The sequence below is a fragment of the Glandiceps talaboti genome, chromosome 3, assembly GCF_964340395.1.
Source record: "Glandiceps talaboti chromosome 3, keGlaTala1.1, whole genome shotgun sequence".
NCBI classification, from domain to species: domain Eukaryota; kingdom Metazoa; phylum Hemichordata; class Enteropneusta; family Spengelidae; genus Glandiceps; species Glandiceps talaboti.
In genome coordinates, this window is record NC_135551.1 from 16,571,666 (window position 1) to 16,579,240 (window position 7,575).

The 7,575-nt window shown below is 37.0% G+C and overlaps 1 long non-coding RNA gene across 1 annotated transcript; it reads left to right on the forward strand.

The window, feature by feature from the left end:
* The first annotated feature begins 200 nt into the window (after positions 1-200).
* Positions 201-1,622, forward strand: LOC144433438 (uncharacterized). Its single transcript, XR_013480766.1, has 2 exons — positions 201-631; positions 1,421-1,622. It is a non-coding gene; the product is annotated as an uncharacterized LOC144433438 (long non-coding RNA).
* Positions 1,623-7,575: the final 5,953 nt, after the last annotated feature.

Here is a 7,575-nt window from a genome sequence, read left to right on the forward strand (position 1 = left end):
TTCTGTCGTCTTCATGAAACTCCGTACCCTCGGTTGTCAGATCGTACGAATGTTCGTAGCGGAGATGTTGACTAAAAATGGTGGTTGTTGTCGGGTCCGGCTGCATTTAAGCTTGGATGTTAGTTTACAGCACGACGGAAATGCTCTTTTGGACATAAAACCACTGAGGATGCGCACACATGCGCAGAACCCCAAACAAAATAATCGAAGGGCAATCAACGTCACGCTTATGAAATATTTGAGAACTCAGTCTCATTATTCGTCACCCGTCAGAGGATTGAGATATAATTATATGTCGATCGCTAGGTGAAGAAAACACAGCGAACTGCACTATAATTATATACGACTAGGTTTGGAGAGAGAAGCCAGTGAACTGAATTTGTTATAATTATATGGTGAAGTTTGAAGAAAACTCACCACATGGCTAGGCGAGGTTTGGAGCTGAGAAAACCTCCCCCAGCAGACTGAGGTATAAGCTTAATTATTCGGCGAGGTTTGAAGAGAAACGGCAGCGAACTGAAATAATTAGATGGTGAGATTTGAAGAGAAACCTCTCAGATGCGGCGAGGTTTGGAGAGACGTAGATATAATTATTCGAGGTTTGAAGAAGAACGCAGATGCAGCCAGCGAAGTACGTTGTTCGTGCAAAAAGCTGTTCGTACACGATTTTTCAGTGGGCGGGCAATTTCCAAGCTTGGCTGGAGGGAGGGGAAAATGGCCCGGTATTTCAGCGGGCAACATATATTTCAGCTGTAAGATATGGGGAATGGGGAAGGCAGTGGGCAAAGCGGGCAGTTTTCGATATTTTTTTTCGGGAAGTTTAATAGTCAACAAATTTCACAATGTTTTTTTTTTTTTTTTTTTTACAATATTCACACATTAATAAGCTCTTATAGTATACATTAAATGTGTAATACAATAAGCTTTATTAATCGACAGTAGCGAGGCAGTGCATTGAGATTGCAGCACAATCTAATATGTCAACTGACAACTGTCATTACGTATATCATGTATATATTAGAAGGAGAAACTGTTTTGTTGTGAGTATATCAAATAGCATCCTGAGTAAATTTAACATTAGGGCTTCAACGAATAGTGGACAGAGGCCATATGTCTGGTAGAGGGAGAGAGGGGAAACCTTGGCGTAAATTGCGGGGAGCATGAGCGGGCAGTGGGCGGGCAAATCTGGCGGGAGGACAGGTAGTGTAATATCGCAGTGGGAGAGCAGATACGAACTGCTTTCACTTACCCTTCAATCTTGAATCAAATGTAATATTAGGTAAAAAGTGTTTATTAGCTATGTTTTAACTTTCTGTAATAATTTCAGAAAAAATGACTCGTTGGCTGCACCTGAGAAGGCCAGCGTATTTAGAATAGAATATAATCTAAAAAGCTACTGTAACATTAATTTTCTTCATAGGATTATACGGCGAGGCTTGAAGAAGAAACCGTGTACCGTAACGTTAACGACGAAACCTCAGCGGAATGAAGGGATACCCCCATTGACTTGTTACCTCGAAGACACGTGTCAGACGTGTGCCTTCGGTTAAGCCCAAGAAAATAACTGTTTGGTTCCGATTACCTTATAGCTACCCTTAGCTTTTCACTGCCGTCCCTTAATTTTTTTTACAAATTAGAGAAATCAATAATAAAATTGCAACAATTGTGAACTCTCACGTGATACGAAAACTGACGTATATCAACTTAAAAAGATAAATTAAAACTGTTCTTCTAATATGAAATGGCTGTACATCTGATAGCTATAGGAAGAAATAAAATAGCAAATCTACATAACCTAACTATTTTTAAATTGAGCGTAATCGGAACCACGCCAGTTTTTTATTAGGCCATATCATGGAGATGAAATTCTTCGCTTTGGGACAAAACGGTCAGCCAAGTGTGAGCCGGAACTAAGTGCCTTCAGAATAGACGGACATGGACACGCGTTTCGAGAAGAAAAGGAAAGACTATACCAGACAATGTGCAGAATTGTATTCCACGTCAAGATTATTGACTTTATTGAGACTTTATTGACATTTTGAGTTATTTACATCGAACATTCACATGAACTTTTGAACTCGGCCTACCGTTGGAAATTTTCCAGTTGTATGAGTTAGAATATTTTTTTTGCGAATTATATTTTATTCCCCAGCTGCACAAAAACCTACGAACCCCCTTTTTGGAAATTTGTAAACTCCTTCCGGGTATTACTTGTGACTTTTGAATGGAACTTCAAAGTCTCTGAGGGGCAACGCAACGAAACGCCCCGTACATGACTTAGTACGTATTTCGATTGTTTACATTACTGTTGATAGCGTACGTCGCATTTCATAAAGCACGCCATAGAATATTGTTATTGTGTAGTCTAGACATAGTTTCACTTGAGTTTAGACATAGACCCTACATGTCTATGGTTTAGAGCAACGAACAAACAGGCGCATTTTTATCGGTCCGATGTGACCCTTTTTAGCAACCTAGTTTACTTTCCCATGTGTTAGTATAGCGATTTCGAATACGAGTTTAATATTAGAGTAGTAAAATTTCTCGACCCTTAGATTTGACGTCGGCAATTTTATATAATCTGATTGGATAACGATCCATGGCCAGACCCGGCGTGCGTGATATTTTACAGGTCAAACAACCTTTTGTTATGACTGATAGCTATAGATGGTTTCAACCACAAATTCGAACCGCGAAGTGAAATGTCGTCAATTTCTAACAGTTTTATAGTTATTTTTAGCTAGAGCTATTCATATGCAAATTAACATTTCCCTATATAAGTGCTGGGTTCATTGGCCAGACTCGGAGGTCTGTTCCAGGCACATTTCGTCGGACCAACAATTAGTTAACGAAATAGGATCAACGATTAGTAAACATACAACGTGAGCGAGTGAGTGAGTGAGTGAGTGAGTGAGGGAGTGAGTGAGTGGGTATGGAGACACTATGTTGTACAATGATCGCCAGCAATTTTGCTTGACCTGGAGTAACCAAGGTTTTCATAATAATTAGTTTGTAAACAGTTAATCTGTGTTTGGAGAGTTGAGAATGGAGGTGTATGAGTGAAATGACGATAATTCTGTAACTGAGAAAAGAGGAACATGAAGGACCTTAGAGCTAGGTCTATCACAGTTCTTGGGGGAGGGGGGGTGTAAATCCTAAGTTTGGCAGCATATCGAGGCAGACATCTTCCGAGCATTAAAATATTAGTACGACTCCAAGATTCACATGTATGCCTACACTTCGTAGTGAATTAAACTTCTGGTTGTTTTTTTTTTTTTTTTTTTTTTTTTTTACAAAACGGGTGTTCGTTGCATCAACTATGTGTATTTGGTATGTTCATACCGACAACTGTTATTAAGTCAACTTCTGTGAGAGCTAACCTGGACTTGTTTCGATTTTGATAAGAGCGATCACGTTCGTCCATTGTTTCTCATTGTTTCCCACCTTAGTTACTTTGTTGAAAGCTGGAGAAACTGCCGATATTCAACTGCTCTTCATCCACTTTTCTGTTTACAAAAGAAGATTGTTCGACTCAGACCTCTCTCCAACTGTCATGACCATTCTACTCCTCCTTTTAATCAATCTAAAATTTTTGAAATATATAGACATCGTAAACTTCAACTTCATAAGTTCATCTTCGACATAAAAAAGAAATCGCTATACATGTACCGATTGCTCTTGACAATTGCATTATAGACAACTTATCGCGATCAATTCAAGCAAGCACCAATGATAATTTTAACAACATCCGAAGGTCTGCCTTTCAATTAGCCAACATGACTTCAAATATTGGGCCCTATCAAATCATGTAGTTCTGTACCCAGGCAATACGTGTAATATACTATAGACATAAATTTAAGGCAAATTTAAAACGGTACATCGTTTGTCGTCGTACATCGAATCAATTCCTTTTTTACCTTCACGGACTACTTTACCCCCAATTGCAAGCACAATCAGAGTCAATAGTAATATATTGTGTACTTGAACAACTACGTCACTGTATCAAGAAAATCGATCTATCTCTAAGTTTTTAAAAAGTCACTCAAACTCGAAACTGAGTGGTAAACTTACCGTCTGTTTTGTTTTCGATGATGAATCCATCTATCATTTGCACTTGGTTTCTTTTTAACCAATGTTACGAACTAGTGTTACACCACCGCCATGTTGTCATTTAAAAGTATCATTATGATCTAGGCTACGTAATGTTACGTTTTGGTGTCTAAGTTGTGTTATTATAGGCAGATCGGCAGAACGTAAACGATTCTCTAATCTGACCATCTTTTTAGAGTAACAGATAGAATCTAAAAAGTTTGTCTAAGTTAGGGAATTAGCCACACAGGTATAATCACTAATACGTACGCTCATTACCCTCAGACAGACACCGAACTGCAAATAAAAATCTAAACTGTCTTTATTTCTCCATATGCCTAACATATACATTTGTAGTTCTAGCTGTCACCTTCAAATTATAGTGATGTCATATTATAAATGTAATTTGTTACAAATAAATGATCTCTCACCTAGAGTCATTGTTCTAGAAGACGTGAACTTTCCACTGAATACTTAAGATTGTAATTTAAGATCATGTCACATGTAAATTTTCCACGTGTAAGATTCATGTTGATCACGACATTGGAAAATAGTCATTAATCTAAATTCAATAATCAACAAGTTACCTTGTTTACCAGTACTAATCTATGTTGTTTAATCAAAACACTTGACATCAAAACACTTGAATTGTTAGTTACCAAGATAATGGCAATCAATCCAAAATTAGTAGAAAAATCAATATATCAGTAGACAACGTTGTTGTTAGCCCCTGTTTGTAAGTAGGTAGTAATTTTGGTAAAAATGACAAAATTCCAGATACGATATTTCTAGATCGTGACAGTATGACTGCTGACCTTTCGATCACAAGGTGTATAATATAATCGGTATATAGAATAATATTTATTGTTGTAGACCTCTTATACTCTAAAGCAACAATATAATATATCTGATAGTGAAAAAGTACCTCTGTAACCCAAACATTCATTTTTACTATCTTTTTAGTCGACTTTAGTAAGGCTTTCGATTCTGTAAATTATAATTTATTGTTGTATAGACTTTGCTTTGAGTCATACAATCATATTTAATGATTCACCAATTGGTTTACAACGGTAGTTTGCAGTATTAGAGTCATTTCGAAATAGTCTATAAACATGACTAAAATAAAATCATTTTATATGGAAGTGGTTAAATTGTGACGCAATCCATAAATTGTGTATTCAAAGGTGAATGAACGGAAACTTTTAGTTACTACAAATATCTTGGTCCAATACTTCCAAACGGAAACATTTGGAGCAAAGCAGTACTAGTGTCAACGCTATTGGAAATCAAGCCAGGAACGCCATGGAAGTACCTTTCATATAATCTGTAGTACTAGTGCTTTGCCGTACAAATATTATTTTTAAGTTTTCCGATACAATTATTTTTACCAGTGATGAAGTATGGTTCCAAAATTTGGGATTATAAATCAGTATCAGTTCAGTGAAAGAATACAACTTAAAATATTGTAAGACATTCCTTGGTGTTAAGTCGACAACGATAGATGCATGTGTTTGGGCGATTGTGGTTGATATTCATTTTTATTAATTAAACACACTTTCAACAATAGTTTGTAAATGTCATAACAAGAGTAGCTAGGCATAGTGACGATCTGAATGTTGCAATCGACAGCATCACCAGGGAATGTTAAGTTGACATTTATACGCGAAGGCTATTTGGTCTTTAAGTATGGATCATAAATGTCATAGGGCGTTTGCCGGTTTGAGGAGTTCTGGTCATGGACTGGCAGTTGAGGAAGGCGGGTCACTGCAGTATGTGTAAAGGTGATGAAGACGGTTTTTTGTTTGTTTATTTTTTTTTCAAAACACGTATGTCGACAGTTATTGAGATTGACTTTCCATTCTCTCATGTTATTCTATGAGCATTCAGCAATAGTCAACTTAATTTTTTCTGTGAAACAAACCCTCTCTGTGTATGCTGTAAACCATTTCTATTTTGCTTGTATTTGTAAATATGCGATTTGGGCCAATGACCCTCAAGAGGAATAAATATCACATTATTTTACATAGATACATAATTGCTTTATATACGGAGTGAGTACAGTGCCAATAATTAAAACAAGGTTAACCTCGTTTTGAAACTCCTGATAATTCTAAATGGTGGCCGCCAACGCCTGTTCACCACGTTCCTTAGCAACAGTTGCACAATCTCAATAAACGAACTCATAATTAGTTCGTTTAGTATAAAACCCCCTCCCTCTAAACGAACCTTAGCAAGTGCGACATCGACACATTTATATATGGTGTAAACCACGTGGAAAATTGTAGCGGTAACACCACTTCGAGCGCTGTACCTCACATTAGATTTAAATTTTCAATCAACATATCAACATCTCAGTAGTAAATACAGAACCTGTTATCATTGAAGGCGTGAAAATTTTCGAAATGTAGCTAGAAGTGCGAAAAATTAATGAAGTTCAGCAATCACCTTGACGCCACACCCCCTCCCCTAAACGAATAAAGTTCGTTTATTGAGCTTGTGTGACATTGTGCGATCGTTGCTTACTGAATGAAAGTACTAGTCATGCAACAATTCATTTAAAAAAAATAAAAATGTAAGTAACTGTTAGTTCATAATCACAACATGGTCATGAACGAGGCTTCAAAATGTAAACAAATGCAATTGCTTTCATTCGAAATCGATCAAAAGGCTAAAATGTGTAAGCAATGTGATAGGAGGTCATCGCTATCCCTGCGCTATCCCTTGTCACGAGTTTGCTCTGCCTTGGATGATTAGTTAAATATATACGTAATACAGTAGTTATACATCAATACCCATATACTAGTATCAGTTACTTTTACATATCACTACAAATATTTTTAAATGCGCAACATCAAGATCCAAATTTTGTAGTCACGTAACACAGAGGGCGTACTCATGTGACCCTAGGTCACGTTACTTCATACTCTTACTTGGGATCCCTGTAGTGGTCAAAGACAAGATACAGTCACTCACTTCACAAACGGAAATATTCAAACAAAAAGACAACATCAGATAGGACCTAATGGTCAGCAGAATGGCATTTCAGAGTCATGAAAAACAAATTCCAGGCTGCTTCACTAGGAAGGAAGACATACAGACGAAAGGATTAAAATTGGTGCACCAAAACATATTATAAACTGGATAACTGAAGGTGTTCAACTCCCATTTGTGAGTGAACCAGAACAGTTTTGTCTACCAAATCATAAACTTTCCAGAAACCAGGCAGATTTTATCAACAAAAACATTCGAATGTGTACCCAAAAAGGGAGACTTCCACAAATACATAGGTTTCAAGTTAATTAGTAAGATAGGGAGAACCAAATGACATTACGATAGTCGAAGATTTTATCATTGAAATTAATTCACGTTATGGGGAGTGTGACTTTATTTGGTTAGGAGACTTTAATTCTAGAGTTGGGAGTTTGACTGTACGGTATATCGACCTGACTATGAAATGGATAATTTTGACATGAGACGATCTAGAGA